This window comes from Chelonia mydas, chromosome 9 (assembly GCF_015237465.2).
Source record: "Chelonia mydas isolate rCheMyd1 chromosome 9, rCheMyd1.pri.v2, whole genome shotgun sequence".
Taxonomy (NCBI): Eukaryota; Metazoa; Chordata; order Testudines; family Cheloniidae; genus Chelonia; species Chelonia mydas.
The window spans coordinates 61839436-61865456 of record NC_057855.1 but is presented as its reverse complement, the minus strand read 5'-3'; the positions used below and the strand labels follow the sequence as shown (position 1 = coordinate 61865456).

General features: G+C 49.0%; 1 long non-coding RNA gene across 2 annotated transcripts in view; it reads left to right on the top strand.

The window, feature by feature from the left end:
• Positions 1-25055, top strand: part of LOC122461799 — a 33007-nt gene extending 7952 nt beyond the window's left edge. Inside the window, exons 3-6 of one of the 2 annotated variants that reach the window (XR_006283988.1) lie at positions 5813-5906; positions 9622-9750; positions 19117-19358; positions 22188-25055. This is a non-coding gene — a long non-coding RNA (uncharacterized LOC122461799). The remainder of the gene's footprint in view (positions 1-5812; positions 5907-9621; positions 9751-19116; positions 19359-22187) is intronic. The other variant, XR_006283989.1, reaches the window with a different exon arrangement.
• The last annotated feature ends 966 nt before the right edge of the window (positions 25056-26021 follow it).

The window sequence follows — 26021 nt, the reverse complement described above, 5'->3', positions numbered from 1 at the left end:
GAATTTTAATTGAAGAAAAAGTAAAAGAATCACCTCTGTAAAATCAGGATGGTAAATACCTTACAGGGTAATCAGATTCAAAACATAGAGAATCCCTCTAGGCAAAACCTTAAGTTACAAAAAGACACAAAATAAGCTGTGCTGAATGGAATGTATATTCCTGTTTTTATCAGCCATTTAAACAAAACCGAATCTAACACATATCTAACTAGATTGCTTATTAGCCCTTTACAGGAGTTCTGACCTGCATTCCTGCTCTGGTCCGGGCAAAAGCAACACACAGACAGAGAGAACCCTTTGTTTCTCCCCCTTCCAGCTTTGAAAGTAACTTGTCTCCTCATGGGTCATTTTGGTCAGGTGCCAGCGAGGTTATCCTAGCTTCTTAACCCTTTACAGGTGAAAGGGTTTTTTCCTCTGGCCAGGAGGGATTTAAAGGTGGTTAGCCTTCCCTTTATATTTGACACATGCTCAGGGTCGAACTGATCAGAGTGGGTCAGGAAGGAATTTCCCCCCAGGACAAATTGGCAGTGACCTTGAAGAAGGCAGGGTTCATCTTCCTCTGAAGCATGGGGTGAGCGTTGCTTGCTGGGATTATCTGAGTATATCTCACGTAATCAATTCCCTGCCATTGTAGGGGCCTCGGAGCACCTTGGTCGCTCTCTCTCTCGCACATTATAGTCTAGTCTCCTGTGGGCTGCCATACTTTGGTCTCATTTCAGTTGCTGGGTTCAGTGTGTGGGTGCTGTTGGTGGCCTGTGCTCTAGAGGAGGCTGATATGGCTGTCCCTTGCGGCCTTGAATTCTATCACCTCCTCGAGGCTTCCTTGCCATCCCCAGCCTGCATGACTTGCCCAAAGTCACATGTGACGGCAGTAGCAGAGCTGGGAACTTGACTGAGGCCCCTTGAGTCCCAGACTAGTGCCGTACCTGCACAACCATCCTTTCTCCCTGCACACCATGCACGATGGAGGTATATAATAAAAGAGCATGGCCCAGCGTCTCGAAGGTATTTAGGCTCCTACCTTCCATTGATTTCAATGGAACATAAGTGCCTAAATACCTCTGAGGATTTGGGCCTGTGCATCTTATGAACTGGTGTCCACATACTGTGGTGCTATCTGGCACAGAAACTAGGTCACTTCCCCCATGCCATAATGATCTATCCATGTCTCTTATTACCAGCAATGACTACACCAGGCTTCAAGTCCTCCACATGCCAAATTTCTGTTGACTTCACTGAAATTCAGGAGGTGAAAGGGTCTGCAGGACTGGCCCTAAGCTGTGTGACAGAGCAAGCATTGGCAGAGCCATGCAGCATTCCTTAAGACTAGCAGGAGGGCATCACACCCCTCTGTCAGAATCAGCTGTGGGGGGAACGTGGTGGCATGTGAGGATTGGTGAAACTCAATGTAGTTTTGTGATTTGCAAAAATAGTGACTTCCACTAAACCAGTGTTATCATCCCTTAAATTCACGGAGCTGATCCTCTGATGTACGGTGATCTGATCCACTTTAAAATCACCATTCCTGTTGTCCCATTTGTAACTGCTTGTTTTAAATGGGAAACGTGTTTTAATTTCTATTATTTGGGAGTGCAGAATTCCCATCAAGTTTTCCCTTCAATCTCGACCAGGCTATAAAATATTATATTGAAAAGTAAGAAAACTTGCCCTGTGTTAGCCCAGACTGGACTCTTACTCCTTTCACTAACTTTTGCCAATGGGGGCAGAAGCCACATTTATAACCGCTTTACTCCTGTTTGTTTGACTCAGGCCTGTAGGAATTTTTTTTTTCAGCCAATGGCCTTCAAGAGTCTATCCCAGGGGTCTCAAACTCAAATGACCACCAGGGCCACATGAGGACTAGTACATTGGCCTGAGGGCCGCAACACTGACCCCTCCACTGCCCCAGCACCGCCCCCACTCCACCCCTTCCATGAGGCCCCACCCCTGCCCCACCTCTTCCCTGCCCCTATTCCAATCCCTTCCCCAAAATCCCCACCCCAACTCGGCCCCCTCCCTGCCCCCAGAGGGTGCAGGAGGGGTGCAGGGTGCAGCAGGGGGCTCAGGGCAGGGGATCGGGGTGCAGGAGGGGTGTGGGATGCAGCAGGGGGTTCAGCTGCAGGAGGAGTGCAGGGGGCGGGCTCTGGCCCAGCGCACACCAGGGGCAGGGCAGGCTGCCTGCCTGCCTGCCCTGCCCCTGCCCTGCTCCAGTAAGCAGCTGGAACCTGTGTGGGGGGGAGGGGGCAGGGCACGGCCCAGGAGTCTGTGTGTTGCCCTAGCTGTGCCTCCAGGCACTGCCCCCCTGCAGCTCCCATTGGCTAGGAACAGGGAACCGTGGCCAATGGAGCTTTGGGGGGCGGGGCCTGGAGGCGTGGCCAGGGCAACACACAGACCGTTGTGCCCCCCCCGCACAAGGTTCCGGCTGCTTCCCGGCGCGGGGGCAGGGCAGGCAGGCGGGGAGCCTGCCCTGCCCCCGGTGTGCGCCGGGCCGGAGCCACACTAGGTAAACACTGGGGGGCTGTGGGGAGCTGGTGGGCCGCAGAAAATAACCCCACGGGTCACATGCGGCCCGTGTGCTTGAGACCCCTGGTCTATCCTGATGAGGACACTTGGAGTAATGCTGATGTATGCAGTGATCAAGCAATTTGCTACCGAACAGCAGAAGGTGAGTGGAGCACATAAAGAGAGATGTAGAAACAGGCCCCGGGATCTGTCTTCTCTACTGGATAAAAGCCTGATCCTGGTTGATGTTGCATTGAGAGGCCTGGTAGCTTCAGAAGGCCATATAAACTGTCAGAGCCCTTTCTCCTCCAGCCGTGGTGTTAGAATCACAGCATCTTGGGAAAGTTCCTTTCAGGTTTTCCCTCTATTTCCACCTCTTCAGACGGGTCTCTGGTTAGCCACCAGGAAGGTGCTCCCTTTAGCAATGGGACTTAGTCACTGTTACATCCAGATGTAAACTCAGACTCTTATATGCTAGAGGAGGAAAGAACAAACCTGAAACCTGCTCCCAACGATCTCCTTTTCATCCAGGTGGCTAACCTCACTAGTGAGATTTTCCTCTGACAAGGTGCCAGCCAGGCACCTGTTGATAAATACTCTGTACCGGCTGGCTGACAGAGCTCAGTGCATGAAGACTTATTCCTTTTAGGACACCCAGTCCCACGGGGAAGGTGCTGAGCTCCACTGCGTGATCTCAATGATAGTTTAGTGTCGTCCAGGTGCACAGGCTATTAACTGCTAGCTCTCCTACTCAGTCCAGGTTGGGGGAGGAGGAATCTCCGGGTCTGAAACAACTAGCGAGTCTCCTATCTTGTGGAGAATGGTTTCTCCTCACTGAACGAAGATGCACACGCAGCCTCTTGTCTGAGTGACATTCAGAGCCCGGCTCCACCACGGATCTCCCTAGTGCTGTAGGGACAATGCAATGATCAGAGTCACAGTTTCTTAGTTAAGTGAGTTTACAACTATTAACAGCTTTAGTCAGTGACACCCTGATTGTAGTGCAGACAAGTTCAGCATGGAGAGTGACAATGGAGATTTGCCCCACTCTCTTCCTGTGTTCCCCCACTCCAGCCCTGATCTGGTGCAGCTACTTCTAGAAGTGGAAAGGAAGCCACCAATTCCCACAGGTAACCTAGCAGCCATCCATTGGTAATGGCTGTCTGCCAGCAGGCAGAATTTGACCTCCCACTTCAAAATCCAGTTACGAAGGAATCTCCTGAGTTCTCCAGTCTCACTGTTTTCCTGCATTTGCAGCCATTTAGCTGAGCTGAGGCAGGGACTGCACTCATCTGCAAACAGCTCCTACAGGACTGGCTCCCACAGCTGGAGAAAAGCCAGAGCAGCTCTGAGGTTTCCCAGGAGTTTCCTCCTGCTGTGAGTCACCATTCATATGGTGCTTCCCCTCTGACCAGCGAGGTGTTCCCCACGTATCATCGTCTCTGTTCTGACCACAGGCACCGTGCAGGCCCTCCATCTGGAGCACCGCAATTCAGCCCTTAGTCTGCCCACGGGACACTGCAGAGCAGCAAGTTTCAGAGTAACAGCCGTGTTAGTCTGTATTCGCAAAAAGAAAAGGAGTACTTGTGGCACCTTAGACTAACCAATTTATTTGAGCATAAGCTTTCATGAGCTACAGCTCACTTCATCGGATGCATACTGTGGAAAGTGTAGAAGATCTTTTTATACACACAAAGCGTGAAAAAATACCTTCCCCCACCCCACTCTCCTGTTGGTAATAGCTTATCTAAAGTGACCACTCTCCTTACAATGTGTATGATAATCAAGGCGGGCCATTTCCAGCACAAATCCAGGGTTTAACAAGAACGTCGGGGGGGGGGGGGGGGGGTGTTGGAAAAAACAAGGGGAAATAGGTTACCTTGCATAATGACTTAGCCACTCCCAGTCTCTATTCAAGCCTAAGTTAATTGTATCCAATTTGCAAATGAATTCCAATTCAGCAGTCTCTCGCTGGAATCTGGATTTGAAGTTATTTTGTTGTAATATCGCAACTTTCATGTCAGTAATCGCGTGACCAGAGAGATTGAAGTGTTCTCCGACTGGTTTATGAATGTTAATTCTTGACATCTGATTTGTGTCCATTTATTCTTTTACGTAGAGACTGTCCAGTTTGACCAATGTACATGGCAGAGGGGCATTGCTGGCACATGATGGCATATATCACATTGGTGGATGTGCAGGTGAACGAGCCTCTGATAGTGTGGCTGATGTTATTAGGCTCTGTGATGGTGTCCCCTGAATAGATATGTGGGCACAGTTGGCAACGGGCTTTGTTGCAAGGATAGGTTCCTGGGTTAGTGGTTCTCTTGTGTGGTATGTGATTGCTGGTGAGTATTTGCTTCAGGTTGGGGGGCTGTCTGTAGGCAAGGACTGGCCTGTCTCCCAAGATTTGTGAGAGTGTTGGGTCGTCCTTCAGGATAGGTTGTAGATCCTTAATAATGCGTTGGAGGGGTTTTAGTTGGGGGTTGAAGGTGACGGCTAGTGGTGACGGCTAGTGGCTCTGTTATTTTCTTTGTTAGGCCTGTCCTGTAGTAGGTGACTGATAGAGCCAGAAGAGTTCCCAGAAATCTGTTTCTTCACTTCAGCAGGTGGGTATTGTAGTTGTAAGAATGCTTGATAGAGATCTTGTAGGTGTTTGTCTCTGTCTGAGGGGTTGGAGCAAATGCGGTTGTATCGCAGAGCTTGGCTGTAGACAATGGATCGTGTGGTGTGGTCAGGGTGAAAGCTGGAGGCATGTAGGTAGGAATAGCGGTCAGTAGGTTTCCGGTATAGGGTGGTGTTTATGTGACCATCGTTTATTAGCACCGTAGTGTCCAGGAAGTGGATCTCTTGTGTGGACTGGACCAGGCTGAGGTTGATGGTGGGATGGAAATTGTTGAAATCATGGTGGAATTCCTCAAGGGCTTCTTTTCCATGGAAAGCTTATGCTCAAATAAATTGGTTAGTCTCTAAGATGCCACAAGTTTTTTCATGCAGTTGATAGACTTTCCTCAGTGGGCTGCTCACCCGTCCTCTGCAGCATGCTCAGTCCTGCTGTCCCAGGGAACAAGAGGCTGGGTGTGGAAATCAAATTCTGATCTCTTACCTAACAGTGCGGATCACGGCCCAAGTACTGGGCTAGCCTGATGCTGAGCCTTCAGACTGCCCCAGAGTCTGTTTCTCTCTATTGTGCATTTTAACCCTGTTAGATAGTAAGACGGGAGCATGAGCATATTTTTTTTGCATCATTAGAGAAAACATGAAGGGTGCAGAGCAAAGAATGTTAACGTCTCGCTATTACCTTCTTCAGGTAACTGATGTCCTTTTTTGTGATCCTCCAAAAACACACAAGCCTAGAGGAAGAAGTCCTTCAGAAGGGAATGGATTGAGGCTGTGGCTGACAGGTGGGGAATTCCAATTGCAGTGGGGAGCTCTCCACTGGTGTAAGGTGGATTGAGATGGTAGAGCCAGCTCCTGGACCAGCCAGCCCCCCCATTTCCAGAGAAGGAGGGAGCGTGAGGGTGTGCCAGAGGAGCAGAGAGGACCTGCCAAGCACAGTCCTGCTACGTTGATCCTCCATTGGCATAAAACCCTTTCGGGCCATCAGGCTACTGGCATAAGTTAGAGCCATGGGGGACCTACTCTAACTTATACTGGTGGAGGATATTGGACTAGATGGACCATTGGTCTGACTCAGTATGGCTGTTCTTACGTATAAAGCACCATGCACACGCCTGTGACACCATCTATATGATTATTATTTCTTTATTTGAATACAATTGTCTGGGTTAAGGGTGACCCTAAGAGTCATTTCTGTAAGGGAAGCAGATCTCGCTCAATCACCGGAACCATGTTCCTTTCTTTGTCTCACCTTTTTCTAGGACTCTATTTTTGAGTTCCCATTCTGCAGCTCCGTTGTTTCTTGCTCCCTAATTAAAGGCGGGTCCCCCTTCACCCACCATTTCACATATTAACATTGTCTTCAAGACCATCTCAGAGCATCAACCTGTGCACTCTGCTTAGAATGAATCATTTGAAGCTCACAGAGGAAGTTGGTGTCATGCTGTCCATAAGCAAAAGGGGCTTTGGGTAGGAATTCTGTACAACAGACTCTGCGGTATAGTCCTTTGGTTGTTCAGCCTGTTACTGTCTTGCTGTCGTTTTACTTCTTTCACAAGGTGACCAATCAGATCCCATATCTACACACTAAGGAGCCACCCACAGGAATGGATGAAACATACAAATCCAGCATTCTGAGCGCTCGCTCTAAGGGTACATCTACACAGCTAAAAGAGACCCCTGGCTCCGTCTGGATGGAGACTCCTGGGCACCAAAACTTGGCAGGAGAGGTGGATTTCAGAGCCCAGGCTCCAGTCTGAACCTGAACATCTACCCTGCTATTTTTTTAGCCCTGCAGCCTGAACCCAAATCAGCTCATCTAGGCTCTGAGATATGCTGCTGAGGGTGGGTTCTCCCCCTCCACCCGCATAGATGTAGCCTAAGAGGCCCCTGCAGCCTCATGTCCCACCCAGATAAGGAAACAGACAAAGATAATTTACAAAACCATCTATCTCCTTATAGTAAATACACTAGAATCCAGACACTGACCTGGGGAGACTAAACTACATTAGCACACTGATTAAATGAAAGCCGAGGCACCAGCTTGGATCAGAACTCAGAGCTTGTCTACACTGGTAATTTATAGCGCTGTAACTTTCTCACTCAGGGGTGTGAAAAAACACACCCCTGAGCACAGCAAGTTTCAGCGCTGTAAAGCACCCGTGTAAGCTGGGCACCAACGCTGGGAACCGCACTCCCAGCACTGGTAGCTATGCCTCTCGTGGAGGTGGTTTTTTTAGCATTGCCAGTGTAGACTAGCCCTGAATGATAGCACCTTGCAAGAGTGACTGAAGCCAGGAAATAAAATAGGTCCAGTGATAACAGATCTACCACTCCACCTCTGGGTGATTAGATGGCTTGGGGCTCAGGGAATTCTAAGGGGGCTACAGACCTGTTCACATCTAGGGCACTGGTTGAAATTCTAGCCCTTAGGGACTGACAGTTATTACCATCTGATGGCTGTTGCTGTCCTTTGTATAAGGAGTTTTGTGGTCTCAGTCCAGTTCCCAAAGGCTGCATCACCAAAACCGCTAACTGGGACCCTCATAAGTAGATTCAACTGAGATCAAGGACTAAATTGGCCATGGGGGTTCACTTCCTCCCCCCACAGAAGTGGTTCTTCCTGGTCAGGGGGGCTACCAGGGCAGTATGGGGGAGCTTGCACCATCGCTGTCTATGCTGTACTTGTTTTGTGGCTCTCTCTCTCTCTGTCCTACCAAGAAGGACAAACCCTATAATATCAGAGAACACGCCCTGTTGGAATCCTGAGAGATTAATTTCTCTCACCCTCACTGTGCCAAGCAAGCCACACAGGACCCATTCCCAGCCTCCCCACAGCTACCTGCCTCAGCCCTGCTCAACTTTCCAGGCACTGCTCATCAACACACCACCCCAGAGGCCAACCCACCTCTTCCTTGCTAGTTCTCTGCCTGATGGAGTAGGTGAGAAATGGCAGCAGTATACCTCAGTTTTCCCCTTCTGTAAAATGGGGATAATAATAATTGCCTACTGCACAGGGGGAGGGGGTGCAAGGCTTACATAACATCTGCCAAGTGTATTGGGAGCTCCAGCTGAAAAGGTGCACAGACACCCTGGCGATGGGAGTGCTAGGAAAACCTGAATCAAACTGAGTGGGACAGTTCTCTATAGCGCAAGCTACTACTATCAGTGCTGGTGCTGCCATGTCACTCTGTGCCAGGATAGAACCATGTCCCATAATACATTTCCCAAAATGTTACACAGGAGCATTTGATCTGGGCATCTCTCTGGAGGAACATCGGTGCCCTCCACCACCAAACCTCCACTCAGCTCCCACCTGCGGCAGGAAGGCCCTCACATTGTATAATTCCCTTCTGTCTGCACAGTCCTGGCAGTGGGGCTGGCCCCAGTCCTTCTCTAGGTCTGTGAGAAGGTGTAACGGTTCTCACATTCAACACAGCATCATTGTTACAAAGGTAAGGGGGGGCATCAGGACAACCGCTTCCCCTGGAGGGTGTAGCTTTCATCTGCCCCACTCCATTATGGAGATCAAGAAATAAAATTCTATTTTCCCACAGCTACCCCTCTCAGCTTCTCTCCGGCTGGGGTGTACACAACTCACCATGCCAGAGCACCCCTAAGGGCAAAAGCTGGCATTGTAATCTCTCCACCTCACCCTCTTCTGCAGGGTTCCCATGGGCTGGGGAGGGGAGTTGGCTCTCCATCCAGGTCTCATTTATGTTCTCATTCCTTGCAGGGTAACCAGGCTCCTTAGTCCAAGTACAAACCAGTACCAAAACTAGAGAATCTGTAGCTCCACTGGGTTCAGCCTTCAGCCCCCTTACTTGCAGGCAGGCCCCAGCAGCAGCCTGTTTTACTGCCTAGCCACCAGCTCCTATGCACCAATCAACCCGACAACCCAGGCCAAGCCCGCCCTCCTACCAAGGGCCTCTGGCAGGTTAGAGCCTTCCCACATTCTCTAGGCCAAGCCAGGCTTCTTACCGCATCTCTGAGCAGCTTGCCAGTCCTCTTCACCAACCAGCCCCCATCTGCTGCTGGGCTTTCTTCCTCTGAACTCCAACACCCCGTACAGGTGCAGCAGGGTGGTGCTAACTGAACAAGGCTGGCTGGCCTCAGACCTCCTTGCCCTTAAAGGGGCAGACCACCTAGTTACAAAGGATCACTGTAGGGATCTTTCCCAGCAGGAGTCACTGAAAGGAATGGGGTAGGGAGCTCCTCACCACTCCAATGCCAGCCTTTCCCAGCAGAAGTCACTTTTGGCCGTGGGGAAGGAGCACTGCTGAGGGCAGGGGGAACTCAGCTACTCCAGCCAATGTAAGCAGTGGTGGGTAGCTGTAGTGGCAACTGGGTGGGACATACTCATGATTGGCGGATGTGCCTTTCCCACAGGCTGTCATGCACCTATCAAACACATTAGAACTACAGGTGCACAAGAAGGGCTTCAACATGGAAGTGGGCCAGTATATTTTCATCAATTGTCCCTCTGCCTCCCACTTGCAGTGGCGTCCTTTCACCCTGACCTCTGCACCAGAAGAAGCCTTCTTCTCCATCCACAGCTGAGCAGCAGGGGGCTGGGAAGAGAAGCTAATTGATGCTTTTCAGCAGCAGGAACCAAAGACACCCAGGCAGGTAAGGAAGCCAATGATGACGTTCTCTACCCAGAGTGTTGAGTTCTTCAGTACAAGGAAATATGAATCCTTATGCACAGAAAGTAGCGGAGACCAGCTGCTGGAGCAGGGTCGGAGATCCAAGGAGGCATCCTCCTCCTCTTCTCCAGGTCCTGCCTTATCTTGCTAGCATTGAGGAGGACAGTCCCGTGTTCCAATATGAAGCTGCCATGCTGGTGGGAGCAGGTACTGGGAGAGGGTTTGGAGTAGTCCCAAGGCCAATGAGAGTTTAGGATGTACATAATCCGATGGGAGATAGTAGGCATTGGCTGGAATAATAAACAATAAACAAGCTGAGTTGCCTGAAAAGATTGGGAACCACCATTTGAGAAGATCTGATCTCATTCTTCAGATGAGTGGGTTGATATCGGTGGAGTGGGTCACATGCTATATCAGTGAACCAAAACTGGTGGAGGGATACTGGTTAAAGACACTTGTTTCTCTGGACTTTGACCGCCAGGGGGCAATGTTGGCATAAATGAAGGGCACAAAGGCATGTACAGTACAGGAATTACAGGGAGGCTGGACAGCTTCCCATCCCTCTGTTAGAAGGATGGCAGGGCTTGTTTAAACTAGCTAAGTTCATGGAGGATGGGTCCATCAATGGCTATGAGCCAGGATGGGCAGGGATGGTGTCCCTAGCCTCTTTTTGCCAGAAGCTGGGAATGGGCAACAGGGGATGGATCACTGGATGATTACCTGTTCTGTTCATTCCCTCTGGGGCACCTGGCATTGGCCACTGTCGGAAGACAGGATACTGGGCTAGATGGACCTTTGGTCTGACCCAGTATGGCCGTTCTTATGTTCTTAATGATTTTTAGTGCTGCTGGTTCCCTATTTGTTTTAGTGAAAACATTGGTGCACGTTTCGTATTCTGTCCATGAGTCAGGGTAGGCGCTTCCTTAACTCCATTTCCACTCCCTGGGGGATTGGGAAGGACCCAGGCTGAGGAAAGCAAGGGGGGAAGTGATTTGCTGTCCCCAAGGCACACCTATGATCCTGTTACACTGGGGAGCACGTGCTGGGACTGTCAGCAGCTTTCTGACTCAGCTCAGCAATAACAGGGCTGCCTGAGATCAGTGAGTTCTGCTCCACCTTGCAGCGCTGACTATTGAGGGGTTCCAGGGCAGGGGCCCAGGGGCACTGATGGAGCAAAGCATTTCACTCTGGTTCAGTGGAGGATAGGATTGCAAGAAACAGTAAGACTCCTTTTGATCTGCACAGGGCTTGCTAGTTGCTTCCCCAGCAGCTGGCTGGAAAAACACCCAGACCTAAAAGGGCTAAATTCCGACAGCATTAAACAAGCAAATGAAACCTCTTGCTCCAAAAGGGGGAAATGATACCCTCCTTGTAGGGTCCCCAAGCCCATCCCTGTCTCCCTCTTCAGAGCTTTGGGAATAAAACTCAGGCCTGTCTCTTGTGATGAGTTTGCTGGGTCTCTGGGAGCAGAGCATGTGAGTCACAATCATTTCTCTTTGGGAAACTGTGACTTTTTATCCCTCGGGAGAGCCCCTTCATCTCATGCCACCAGAAGAGGGGCAGGAAGCTCAGAACTACACGGAACCTCTGTGGTAACTTAATCAGCTATGTAATTTACATAGATTGGGAACAACTGCCCCAGATAGGCCCCTCCTCTGACCCAAAGCATTGCTGCTTCCCAGTCTCTTGGGCCATTCATTGCTACTGCCTTGCCCCCACTCCTCCTGGCCAACCTATATCCTGCCTTGAATCCCCCTCCAGCAGCCCTGTCATAAATAGAAAGGGAAGGGTAAACCCCTTTAAAATCCCTCCTGGCCAGAGGAAATCTCCTCTCACCTGTAAAGGGTTAAGAAGCTAAAGGTAACCTCGCTGGCACCTGACCAAAATGACCAATGAGGAGACAAGATAATTTCAAAATCTGGGAGGAGGGAGAGAAACAAAGGGTATGTGTGTCTGTCTATATTTTGTCTTTGCCGGGGATAGACCAGGAATGAAGCCTTAGAACTTTTAGTAAGTAATCTAGCTAGGTACGTGTTAGATTATGATTTCTTTAAATGGCTGAGAAAAGAATTGTGCTGAATAGAATAACTATTTCTGTCTGTGTATCTTTTTTGTAACTTAAGGTTTTTGCCTAGAGGGGTTCTCTATGTTTTGAATCTAATTACCCTGTAAGGTATCTACCATCCTGATTTTACAGGGGGGATTTCTTATTTCTAATTACTTCTATTTCTATTAAAAGTCTTCTTGTAAGAAAACTGAATGCTTTTTCATTGTTCTCAGATCCAAGGGTTTGGGTCTGTGGTCACCTATGCAAATTGGTGAGGCTTTTTATCCAACATTTCCCTGGAAAGGGGGGGGTGCAAGTGTTGGGAGGATTGTTCATTGTTCTTAAGATCCAAGGGTCTGGGTCTGTAGTCACCTAGGCAAATTGGTGAGGCTTTTTACCAAACCTTGTCCAGGAAGTGGGGTGCAAGGTTTTGGGAAGTATTTTGGGGGGAAAGACGTGTCCAAACAGCTCTTCCCCAGTAACCAGTAATTGTTTGGTGGTGGTAGCGGCCAATCCAAGGACAAAGGGTGGAATATTTTGTACCTTGGGGAAGTTTTGACCTAAGCTGGTAAAGATAAGCTTAGGAGGTTTTTCATGCAGGTCCCCACATCTGTACCCTAGAGTTCAGAGTGGGGGAGGAACCTTGACATGGTGGCATAGTGGTGGGATTAACCTGAAATCATTTTGAGATCCAGTTGAGATTTTGTTGAACTAGAAATACAGATTTTTAAAAAGGAAGTCCAGAAGCAGCTGAAACTGAAAGCAGCTTGTTTTTTTCTCTGCTTTGTGGCCAAGCAGAGACAAAAGGGGATTATCTTTGTGAATTGCAGGTTTTCTTTGCCTGGAGGCAGGGTACTTAACTCCTGCAGGGAAATTCACAGTCTTCCAACCCAGAGTTTTTTTTTTTCCCTAAAAGTAAATAGAAGGGGGGGTGTTCTACCCATTTGCCTGGAGACAAAAGGGGCAGGGTTGTTTTTTTTTTGGATTTTGATTTTTTACAAGGAGCACAAGTTTAAAAAGGAAACTTGGTTTTTCTTTGGGCTGGGTAAACAGGTTTCAAAGTAGCTGGAAGTTTTTGCTTTGATTTGGGCCCAGAGCAGAGACAAGGGAATTGTCTTTTTTTTTTTTTTGTAGGCTGACAATCACTATCAGAGAATAGGTATTCTATTCCAGCACAGCAAAATTTTACAGCCAAGTTTTGTTTGTTTATTTCTAAACCTCGGGTGTAAAGTTAGTTAAAAACAGAGAGTTTAGGATGACAGAATCCACGGCACAACAAAAGATGGAATTAGCCAGATTTCAGGCTGAGGAAAAACAAAAGGAACATGAAAGACAGATAGAACTCATGCGGCTGGAGAAGGAGGTACAGGAGGCTGCCCACAGGAGGGAAATGGAGGCAAGGAAGCATGAGGAGGAGGAGAAGGAAAAAGCAAGGAAGCATGAGGAGGAGGAGAAGGAAAAAGCAAGGAAGCATGAGGAGGAGGAGAAGGAAAAAGCAAGGAAGCATGAGGAGGAGGAGAAGGAAAAAGAGAGGAAGCATGCACTGGAGATGGAGAAGGTAAAGGCTCAGCAGAATATACCAACAAACCCTAGCAATCCTTCTCCAGGTACCACTCCCCATCCCAGAAAGTTCCCCACCTACAAGGCAGGTGATGATACTGAGGCCTTCTTAGAAAACTTCGAAAGGGCCTGCCTTGGGTACAACATCTCTACTGACCAATACATGGTAGAGCTGAGGCCGCAGCTCAGTGGACCCTTAGCTGAGGTGGCAGCTGAAATGCCTAAAGAACACATGAACAAGTATGAACTGTTTAAATCCAAGGCAAGAGTCAGAATGGGGATAACACCCGAGCAGTCTCGTCGGAGGTTCAGAGCCCTAAGGTGGAAACCAGATGTGTCATTTACCCGACATGCCTACCACATTGTGAAGCATTGGGAGGCCTGGATATCAGGAGCAAGTGGTGAGTCTCCAGTAGATTTGCCCTTCCTAATGCAAATGGAACAATTCTTAGAGGGTGTTCCTGAGGAAATAGAAAGATACATCCTAGATGGGAAGCCCAAAACTGTAATCGAGGCAGGAGAGATTGGAGCCAGATGGGTGGAGGTGGCAAAGAAGAAGAAAACTGGTCGCAGTTGGAGCGGAGACCAGAAGGGACAACCCCAGACCACACCCTATTACCGGGGGCCGCCCAAAGCCCCACCTACCTCCCAAAGAACCCTCCAGACCCCTTATCGTCCCTCCACCCCGTTCTCCAGCAACCCTCCTCGCCCCAGTGACCAGTCAGCTGGACGATGTTTTAAATGTAACGAGCTGGGGCATGTAAAGGCCAACTGCCCCAAGAACCCCAACAGATTACAGTTCATTGCACCGGAATCACACCAGAGGTCCACAGGCCCAGATACCTCCCAGATACCCTTGGAGCGGAGGGAAACTGTGAGTGTGGGCGGGAAGAAGGTCACCGCGTGGAGGGACACCGGAGCACAAGTGTCAGCTATCCATGCTTCCTTAGTGGACCCCAATTTAATCAACCCAGAGATCCAAGTGACGATTCAACCCTTCAAGTCCAACTCTTTCGATTTGCCTACAGCCAAGTTGCCTGTCCAGTACAAGGGCTGGTCCGGAACGTGGACTTTTGCAGTCTATGATGATTATCCCATCCCCATGCTGTTGGGGGAAGACTTGGCCAATCATGTGAAGCAAGCCAAGAGGGTGGGAACGGTCACCCGCAGCCAGGCTAAACAAGCCGTGAGGCCTAGCTCTGTTCCGAAAACTTCTATCAGGACCCGGTCAGAGGTGATGGACCCGGACCCCAGGCCAATGTCTGCAACAGCAGTAGTGGATCCAGTCCCAGAGACCCAGATGGAACCAGTCCCAGAACCGGAACCAGCCGAACAACCAACACCAGACCCATTGTCAGCCCTGAATCCAGTACTTGCAACCTCAACACTAGAGGGCCCCACCGACCCTGAACCGGCAGCAGCCGATAACCCGACACAAGAGGCTCAGCCGGAGCCTGAATCCCAACATAGTGCACCAGCGGAGAGCGGTTCACAGTCAACAGAAACAGCTCCATCCCCTATATCGCTTCCAGAGGGACCAAGCCTAGGTCCACAATCCAATGAAGAACTGATGTCTCCAGCATCAAGGGAACAGTTCCAGACCGAACAGGAAGCAGATGAACGCCTCCAGAGAGCTTGGACGGCGGCACGGAGCAACCCACCGCCTCTCAGCTCTTCTAATCGATCCAGGTTTGTTGTAGAAAGAGGCCTTTTATACAAGGAAACTCTTTCTGGTGGACACCAGGAAGACTGGCATCCTCAGAGACAGTTGGTAGTTCCAACTAAATACCGGGCCAAGCTCTTGAGCTTAGCCCATGATCACCCTAGTGGCCATGCTGGGGTGAACAGGACCAAAGACCGTTTGGGGGGGTCATTCCACTGGGAGGGAATGGGCAAGGATGTTTCTACCTATGTCCAGTCTTGTGAGGTGTGCCAAAGAGTGGGAAAGCCCCAAGACCAGGTCAAAGCCCCTCTCCAGCCACTCCCCATCATTGAAGTTCCATTTCAGCGAGTAGCTGTGGATATTCTGGGTCCTTTTCCGAAAAAGACACCCAGAGGAAAGCAGTACATACTGACTTTCATGGATTTTGCCACCCGATGGCCGGAAGCAGTAGCTCTAAGCAACACCAGGGCTAACAGTGTGTGCCAGGCACTAGCAGACATTTTTGCCAGGGTAGGTTGGCCGTCCGACATCCTCACAGATGCAGGGACTAATTTCCTGGCAGGAACTATGAAAAACCTTTGGGAAGCTCATGGGGTAAATCACTTGGTTGCCACTCCTTACCACCATCAAACAAATGGCATGGTGGAGAAGTTTAATGGAACTTTGGGGGCCATGATACGTAAATTCGTAAATGAGCACTCCAATGATTGGGACCTAGTGTTGCAGCAGTTGCTCTTTGCCTACAGAGCTGTACCACACCCCAGTTTAGGGTTTTCCCCATTTGAACTTGTATATGGCCGTGAGGTTAAGGGGCCATTGCAGTTGGTGAAGCAGCAATGGGAGGGATTTACACCTTCACCAGGAACTAACATTCTGGACTTTGTAACCAACCTACAAAACACCCTCCGAACCTCTTTAGCCCTTGCTAAAGAAAACTTACAGGATGCTCAAAAAGAGCAAAAAGCCTGGTATGATAAACATGCCAGAGAGCGTTCCTTCAAAGTAGGGGACCAGGTCATGGTCTTAAAGGCGCTCCAGGCCCATAAAATGGAAGCATCGTGGGAAGGGCCGTTCACGGTCCAGGAGCGCCTGGGAGCTGTTAATTATCTCATAGCATTCCCCACCTCCAACCGAAAGCCTAAGGTGTACCATATTAATTCTCTAAAGCCCTTTTATTCCAGAGAATTAAAGGTTTGTCAGTTTACAGCCCAGGGAGGAGACGACGCTGAGTGGCCTGAAGGTGTCTACTACGAAGGGAAATGTGCTGGTGGTGTGGAAGAGGTGAACCTCTCCATGACCCTTGGGCGTATGCAGCGACAGCAGATCCAGGAGCTGTGCACTAGCTACGCGCCAACGTTCTCAGCCACCCCAGGACTGACTGAACGGGCATATCACTCCATTGACACAGGTAATGCTCGCCCAATTAGAGTCCAACCTTACCGGGTGTCTCCTCAAGCTAAAACTGCTATAGAACGGGAGATCCAGGATATGTTACAGATGGGTGTAATCCGCCCCTCTGAAAGTGCATGGGCATCTCCAGTGGTTCTAGTTCCCAAACCAGATGGGGAAATACGTTTTTGCGTGGACTACCGTAAGCTAAATGCTGTAACTCGCCCAGACAACTATCCAATGCCACGCACAGATGAACTATTAGAGAAACTGGGACGGGCCCAGTTCATCTCTACCTTGGACTTAACCAAGGGGTACTGGCAGGTACCGCTAGATGAATCTGCCAAGGAAAGGTCAGCCTTCACCACACATCTCGGGCTGTATGAATTTAATGTACTCCCTTTCGGGCTGCGAAATGCACCCGCCACCTTCCAAAGACTTGTAGATGGTCTCCTAGCAGGATTAGGAGAATATGCAGTCGCCTACCTTGACGATGTGGCCATATTTTCGGATTCCTGGGCAGACCACCTGGAACATCTACAAAAAGTCCTTGAGCGCATAAGGGAGGCAGGACTAACTGTTAAGGCTAAGAAGTGTCAAATAGGCCTAAACAGAGTGACTTACCTTGGACACCAGGTGGGTCAAGGAACTATCAGCCCCCTACAGGCCAAAGTGGATGCTATCCAAAGGTGGCCTGTCCCAAAGTCAAAGAAACAGGTTCAATCCTTCTTAGGCTTGGCCGGTTATTACAGACGATTTGTACCGCACTACAGCCAAATCGCCGCCCCACTGACAGACCTAACCAAAAAGAAACAGCCAAATGCGGTTCAGTGGACCGAAAAGTGTCAGAAGGCCTTTAACAAGCTTAAAGCGACACTCATGTCTGACCCTGTACTAAGGGCCCCAGACTTTGACAAACCGTTCCTAGTAACCACAGATGCGTCCGAGCGTGGTGTGGGAGCAGTTTTAATGCAGAAAGGACCTGATCAAGAATTCCACCCTGTAGTGTTTCTCAGCAAAAAACTGTCTGAGAGGGAAAGCCACTGGTCAGTCACTGAAAAAGAATGTTACGCCATTGTCTACGCTCTGGAAAAGCTACGCCCATATGTTTGGGGACGGCGTTTCCACCTGCAAACCGACCATGCTGCACTGAAGTGGCTTCACACGGTCAAAGAAAATAGCAAAAAACTTCTTCGGTGGAGTTTAGCTCTCCAAGATTTTGATTTTGACATCCAACACATCTCAGGAGCTTCTAACAAAGTGGCTGATGCACTCTCCCGTGAAAGTTTCCCAGAATCAACTGGTTAAAATCGTCCTTGAGATGTGGAAAATATTGTTAGTCTTTATGTACTTGGTAGCATATTTAGAGATGCATGTGTCTTATTAACTCTGTTTTCCTAGAGCTCCAGGAAGAAATCCCAGCCAGTGTTTCACCCTAGCTGAGATTTGGGGGGCGTGTCATAAATAGAAAGGGAAGGGTAAACCCCTTTAAAATCCCTCCTGGCCAGAGGAAATCTCCTCTCACCTGTAAAGGGTTAAGAAGCTAAAGGTAACCTCGCTGGCACCTGACCAAAATGACCAATGAGGAGACAAGATAATTTCAAAATCTGGGAGGAGGGAGAGAAACAAAGGGTATGTGTGTCTGTCTATATTTTGTCTTTGCCGGGGATAGACCAGGAATGAAGCCTTAGAACTTTTAGTAAGTAATCTAGCTAGGTACGTGTTAGATTATGATTTCTTTAAATGGCTGAGAAAAGAATTGTGCTGAATAGAATAACTATTTCTGTCTGTGTATCTTTTTTGTAACTTAAGGTTTTTGCCTAGAGGGGTTCTCTATGTTTTGAATCTAATTACCCTGTAAGGTATCTACCATCCTGATTTTACAGGGGGGATTTCTTATTTCTAATTACTTCTATTTCTATTAAAAGTCTTCTTGTAAGAAAACTGAATGCTTTTTCATTGTTCTCAGATCCAAGGGTTTGGGTCTGTGGTCACCTATGCAAATTGGTGAGGCTTTTTATCCAACATTTCCCTGGAAAGGGGGGGGTGCAAGTGTTGGGAGGATTGTTCATTGTTCTTAAGATCCAAGGGTCTGGGTCTGTAGTCACCTAGGCAAATTGGTGAGGCTTTTTACCAAACCTTGTCCAGGAAGTGGGGTGCAAGGTTTTGGGAAGTATTTTGGGGGGAAAGACGTGTCCAAACAGCTCTTCCCCAGTAACCAGTAATTGTTTGGTGGTGGTAGCGGCCAATCCAAGGACAAAGGGTGGAATATTTTGTACCTTGGGGAAGTTTTGACCTAAGCTGGTAAAGATAAGCTTAGGAGGTTTTTCATGCAGGTCCCCACATCTGTACCCTAGAGTTCAGAGTGGGGGAGGAACCTTGACAAGCCCCAATTCACTGCTACTCCCTGCAGGTCCTTACCTGGATCAGCCTGGCCCCAGACAGCCACACCCTGCCCTCTGCTGCTGTTAGAATCAGTCACAAGGAGTCCAGCTCATTCTCAGTGTTCATACTTTCGTTCTCACTCTCCGTCCAGTAATGTCACCCGCTGGCAGCATCTTTCCAGTAGGGGGCCCTGTGCAGCTGCTATCAGCATGTCTCAGTGGAACTTCCCCCCCTTATTCCAGGGTGGGGCCTTCTTCCTGACCATGGCATGGCTTATAGGTCTCCAGTCAGTTCATTTCATCCAGGAGAGCTTTGATCCCATACTGAGGGCTGCAGGAAACAGCCAGCCAGGGCTGCTGTGGGACTGTGCCGTCATCCTTTGTCCTAAAGGACTGGCTATTTCACATTGTCGTATCTGGTCCACGTCTGTGCTGCCTTTGTCCATGCCTCTGAGTGGAACCCCCATGCCATGGAGGCCCTGAGAAGGAACCGGGAGTTGAACGGCATGCAGGATCAGTGTCAGATTCACCAAGAGGATATCAGGCAGGTGAGCAGGGAGCAGCCCTTTTGCAGCTGTGGGGCTGCAGTGGAGTCTTCAGAAGGAGGATTCCCAGGGTACGGCCCATGCTGCTGAGGGTGGATGTGACTCTGAACTCTAACTCCTGGCTTTAGATGTCACAGGAATTCCTTCCCTGGGAAGCTGCACCTATGCCTTCCTTTCCAGCCCGCTTTCTCATGTGGCAGGGCTTCCCCCATGATACAAGGGGTAGGAGCAAAAGGCCAGAGTGTTATGTAGGAAAGGCACCATAATGTTTGCAAACTGTAGAAAACACGGACATGGTATATTGGTCTGTGTTACCTCAGACCACCTCCATTGAGGGCATAAAGAGAAGGACCTAATGGGGCCTTGTTCCAAGGCATTGTCCATTCTACCTCCAAATGCCCCAAGCAATGAGGTTTCACACCTTTTCTTGGGAGATTATTTCACAGCCTCGTCAGAGATCTGCCTCCCTGTCAGGACTGCTCTCTGGCTTCAGATGAAATGTTGTTTTGTTGCAGTTGTAGAAAAATGGCCTTTTGAAAAACTGGAAATTTTTACTAAAAAATTTTGCTTTTCCCCTCCAAAATTTCCTATTTTTTTTTCTAATTAAACTGGCAAATGCAAAAAAGTCATTTTTAAAATTAATTTCATCACATTTTCTGCCATTTTCCCTCCCTCTGCCCTTTACTCTGGGGGAAAAAGAAAAACCCGAGAGAGGGAGAATAAAAAATGAAAACATTCAAAATGGTCAAAAAATGATTTAAAAAATAACAATATGGAAGAAATGAAAAATCACCCCATTTCAAACCCTATGGTACAAACAGTACTTTGAACGTGAGCCACCTCCATTTTTTATTTTTTTTTTTTATTTTTTTTTACCGGTGCTGGGTGAGGCAGTGAGAGCACATTTGCTATAGGCTGCCTGTCAGCAGCGAGCAGGGCATGACTGCGTGGGTACACACAGCGAGAATTGCCAAGTCATGATTTTATTGTGAGTCTCACAATATTTGGTGTTTTTCTTAAAGTTCCAGCGGCTGGAGTCATGTGACTGTATGAGCTTCTCAGATCAGGTCTAGACTCAAAAGTTACATTGACGGAAGAACTCAAGCTAGTTACCACCTCTCGGGGAGGTAGATTAACTATGCCAGTTGGGAGAACCCCTCCTGTCATTGCAGTGAATATCTACACTGAAGCACAGCTGTGCTGCTGTAGCATTTCAAGTGTAGATAAGCCCTCTGCTCTTTTATATTTTTCAGGAAGTTTCTGGCCCTTATGGTCACTTGAAAAATATGACCCAAGTGTACCCAAAAAGCTCAGAAACAAGAACACAAGTTAAAAGAACCCATAGTTGATTTAAAAAAAAAAAACTTATGATTTTTAAGCTGATCTCATGACTTTTGAGGCCTGACTCATGGTTTTGAATGTTTGGGAGTGATGGTACTGCCTGGGGTTCAGAAACAAGCAATCCACCACAGGAGGTATGGTGCCAGGGTCTGGCATCAACACTAGGAGCCCTGTGACTTGAGTCACCCTTGCTAAGGTGACATTAGTCAGGGTTAGAGCTGGTCAGAAAATCCCCGCTCAGAAAATGTTGATGAAAACTCTATGGAAAACTTTGTCAACAACAAGAAAAAGATCAGCTGCAAACTAGAAGTCTGAAATCCAATTTTCTGTCCAAAAAGAGTTTCAGTGGAAAATCTTTGACCAGCCCAAGTTTATTGCTCTGGTATCCAGGCTCCTTAAAGAACCCAGTCCCTGCCACTAAACTCCAATGATGGAATTAGTCAGACAGCATAGTTGCCATTTTCCTATCTACCAGCTCCCTCTAGTTGTTATAATGCACTACGCTCAATTGCTATGTTTTCTCAAGATCGCTTCTGTTCTATTCGGTGATATCTGAACACCACCCCTTTGGCCTTCCCTCTTTCTTCCTTTACTGATCTCGAAGATGGCATATCTGTGCCTGTCTCCCCAGCCATGAAAGGCTGCGAGCCCTCCAGAACCCATCAGAGCAAGCCGTGCTGGGTTCAGTGAGAGCAGCGCCAGATGCCCCCTCCCTATAGTCGGGGGGGTTGAGTAGAGGGTCTCTCTCTAAAGCTCTCCTGTTGGGGAAAATATTTCACACAGGAGGAGGAAGAGGAAGAGGGGGATGCTGCAGCCACTGGCAGAGCAGGAGCCACTAGAATTACCCACCAGTCTGTTTTCTTCCTTGTCTCTTCCTTTGTTATTCAAAGTTTTTGTAACATAAACAGGAAAGTCAATCCAACCACATGAATCAGATTCTACTGGGCATCAATTCCAAAGAGAGAGATGAAGTGAGGCGGATTCTCCTGACTCCTTCCCTCTAGCTACATAGTACTTAGCTGCAATCTTACATCACAAGCTCTGAGGGCATTTTCCATTAGCTCAGTGTGGTCATCATCCCTACTTTGCAGACAGGGAAACTGAGGCACTGAGCAGTGCCATGACTTGCACAAGGTCACAGAATGAGTCAGCAGAAGAGCAGAACCCCAACTGCCTGACTCCGAGTCTCATGCTCTAGCCCCATGACCCTCCTTCCCCTACTTTCACCTTGTAGAGTTTGGGCTTGTGAGAGAGCCAGCTGCGGATCAGGATCTCAAAGGAGAAGCCCAGGGCAGAAGGCGAGGCAGGGAAGCACAGCTGGCCTGTCTGGGTGCCTGCAATGCACGCATGGTACCTTAGCCAGGGCTGTCTCAGGACTGGCAGGGCGCTGAGCCTCTCTGCTTTTGTCAGCATCTGTTTCGACACAAGGTTTCAAAACCAAAAATGATTCAGTATGAAAATAGAGTTCCCTTTTCTTCGTTCCTACTGCAGGAGGGGCCGAGGTGAAGCCTGCCAGCCAGACGACCCTTAGAGCTCTGCATGCAGCCTCCGGCCACCCTCACATTTGGAATGGAGCTGCGGACACTACAGAGGGCCAGATTTCCAGAAGAGCTCAGCACACTGGTGCTGAGCTTGCACATCTGTTACCAATGTGCAGGTTACTGGACTTCCACCAGCTGAGGTTCAGGCCTTGTAACCTTAGGCTCTGATCCATTTGGGCGGACCCTCACCCCTACACGGAGTACAGAAGTCAATGGCCTACAGGGGGTCAAGGATCAGATTGCAGGAGCGGGGCCTATTATTCTGTTACCTTTGGTCTTAAAAAAAAAAAAATTAATCCCTGCAGCTTCCCTGTGACAAGAGCAAAAGTGCAATGATGGAGGAAGAAGCATGATGCTATGCTGGGAGCATTTTGGCGACATGTATAATGTTTACTGGAACCCCCTAAGAAAGATCCAAATCTTGAAAGTTAATAACCAGCATAAGATAGCAATAAGATAAAAGCCAGCGTTGGGGATGGAGTTAAAGGAGTGAGTGATGCCCCAGATAGGGGAAGCTGAGATGATCAGTTAATTAACTGCTGTGTCCGCTGTCTAAGGACGAGCTTGCCCAGCCATAATGGATTCAACTGACCAAAGTCTCATCTCTCCCTAACGAATATGGTGGACCCCTCTCTCTTTGGGCTGAGCGACTGCAAACTGTCACACGGCACCATGTCAGTCCACACTCAAGGTTTTCTTCAGCCCCGTTAGGACTGGAAACTTGGGTGGTTTTGTGTTTGTTCACTTTTAGTAAAAGCTTAAATTCTGCACAGCCCACAGCAGCTATGAGAAAAGTGCTGCTATAACATACAAGCCTGGACTGGCTCAACCTGACCCCTGCTTGGTGAGCAATTCCTCCAGTCTTTGCATCCATCTCTCTGTGGAAAACCCAGGGCCTGGGACAGCTGCCTCTGTCTCACAAATGTCTTGGGATAGCAGGGCGGAGAGGAAGCCTGTGAGGGAGAAGGATGTGGTAGCCAATTCCCTCTGTGACTCCATCAAAGGAACAGCATTGGCTGGCACTTGCAGAAGCAGTTGCTAGATACCCAGGCTACAAGAACAATAAATCTCAGGGCTCCGAGCTGTTTGCAGACATAGAGGAACAGATTCTCTGACTTGCTTCATTCAGGTGGTGGAAAGAGAATTGGGACTGCCCCTTAGCTGGGAACAAACTCAGCATGGGGGGGTCCCCAGCCGATATAGATCCAGCAGAGTTGGCTCATGCCTCTCCCTTCTCCACAGCCTCTGGCACAGGGGCCTGTCCATCCAGGCTGGAGAAAGGCAGGGACTACTGTCCACTGGCACACCTTACAGCAGCCCAAAGGATGCTCTAACTTGAACTTGCAGCTGGACAGAGAGCAAGGGAGCTGTAAGTAGATGCCTGGCAGCTTTGCCCCTTTGCTGCATGCAGCAGAAGCTGGACACAGGGAAGAATCTGGCTCAGAGGGTGACTTTGCCTGGCACTTTGCAGAGGGAGCTTCCACTGGGGAGCACCTTTGTGTGTGTGTGTGTTTGTACACATTTAGTTTTATTGCAGCAAAGCAACTTCTTCACTTTAATGTTTAAACTAGCATCTTTCTTTCCTTTCCAGTGAACCAAAAAAAAAAAGAATTTAAAAATAAACAAGAACAAAATTACAATAGAGCACATGCTGAACAGGCTCCGCTCTCAGGTGTCAGCAACACTGGGTGCGTGGCTCAGCTCACAGCTCTGGGAGGGTCCTGAGCTATTGGAACAGCTGGCTTTTCTCTTCCTGCTTAACAGGGAATGGTGTCAACTCCAGTGAAAAAGCAGGGAGGGGGGAGTGATGCAGGACAAAACGCCTGAGCCAGCAGAAAGCCTGCGGTGAAGGTTTCCGAGGAGTCAGCTCCCTGGCCACAGCTGCTGCTCCGCTGTAGTCTGCTTCCTCCACGCCTGTGGTTTGCACATTTCTCCCAGCTTGCTGGGCCATTTAGGAACAAAGCAGAGATTCTCTTTTAGCCCTGGGCAGGGGGAATGCTTTTAGTGCCGCTTTGTTTGGAAATCCACAGGATGCCCTTTGCCCGGGTCTGAGTGGATTAGGAATTCCAGAGACAGGGCATCATGCATGTCTGTTTTACAGTGCAGGATGTTTTGACGCAGATCCCAGCCTGGCTCGTGGATCACACAGTCATGGTGCCTGGGGTCAAGTAGCTCGTTATAGGGTAACTGCTACAACCTTTGGCCCGCTCTGAGGAAGCTCAATGAGTCTATGGAAAGATACAAAGATCGACTTGCTAGAAATGGTTCAGGTTTAGCAGCTGGATGCAGCTGCCTTTACTGTAACATTTTTTAAGGGCCAAATCCTAGTTCCAATAAAGTCAGTGGCAAAGTTCCCATTGACCAGGGCCAAGACCTTGGCTTGGAGTATTAAAGCAACATCCCTAGCAAATAAGAGCATCTCAGCCTTTCAGGGCAGCTTTCAGTTCCTGGGCTGTGGCTTTTGTCAAAGCAGGACATTGGACAAGGAGGAAGGAAAAGGAAGAGGAGGAAAGAGGACAAATCATAACTGAAAGTGGTGCCCTCATTTCAAACAAGCCTTCACGTGATCTACAGCACATTCCAGCTCAAATGATCCTCAAGCACTACCTGTCACAGTGTGGGATAGATAGAGAGGGGCTACTGCATCCGTCTCCAAAATGTAGCCACCCCAGGATGGAACATGGCAGCTGTTTGACAGTTTAGGACAGGAAGTGAAGAATACCATAGCCAACTGAAAGCATCAGGGGGGATTTCAAGAGGAAAAATATAATTATCAGTGTTTGAATGAGGCCAGGACACTGGGGTTAACACCCTGCCTCTTGAGGAAAATGCCATGAGACAGCTGATGCATAGGTGAGCAGGGCCTCAGTCTTATGCTAAAGGCAAACTTGGGCAGGCTTTTGTTCTCCCAGACTTCTCTTGTGAGGCATGGCAGGTAGGTGGGAAAAGGGGTGGTAAGAGGCAGTACGGCTGGCACCATTTCCAACAGGGTTTTACTGTTCAGCTCTGCCTTGGGAGTTCCTTAGAGGGCTTAGACTCCATATAGAGGCGTGACACTATCACAGACTTCACTGGGCACATCTGTGCTGCATAGAATAACTCTCCAGAGTCCTGCCCCAGCATGCACGAGGCTCAGGGTAGCACCTGGGATACAGTCTCTGGGGATTGTCTTCACTGTAGAAAAACAAAGTCCCGGTGAAGAACCTGGAGGGGATGTCCCAGATGTGACATTCCAGGGTGCAATCCAGACCAGTGAGGGCCTGGGTCACCTCTGCCTGCAACTTGGGGTGCCTCACAGTGCTTAGCTGCTGTAGCACCCAACCTGGGCTTCTCACAAACAGCCTGACAGCATGCAGGGCACCCCCTGACTGTCTGTGTATAGCAGTGGTTCTCCACCTATTTACTATTGTGGGCCGCATAAGCAGCCCTCTATGGGTTATGTGTGCCACATCCACACAACATATATACTACCTGTATGGTGCTGAGGATGTCACATGGGCCACAACTGTGTGCTGATTGAGCCACAAGTGACCCCCGGGTTGTGGGTTGAGAACCACTGCTGTATAGCCACAGCCCAAGTCCAGCAACTCTGACCCCAGTAGCCTATTGGCACACACCAGCCACATTCTGACTTCCACTATGCTTGGTTACCACCTGCAGGGTAACCCAAAACCACACCTAGTCCTGGGATTTCCCCAAAAAACATGTGTTCTGCACTGTCCAACCCTCTCTGGGACAGTCCAGTTGTACTAGGCCCATTGCCCCTCTAAGGCGAGCTGCCATA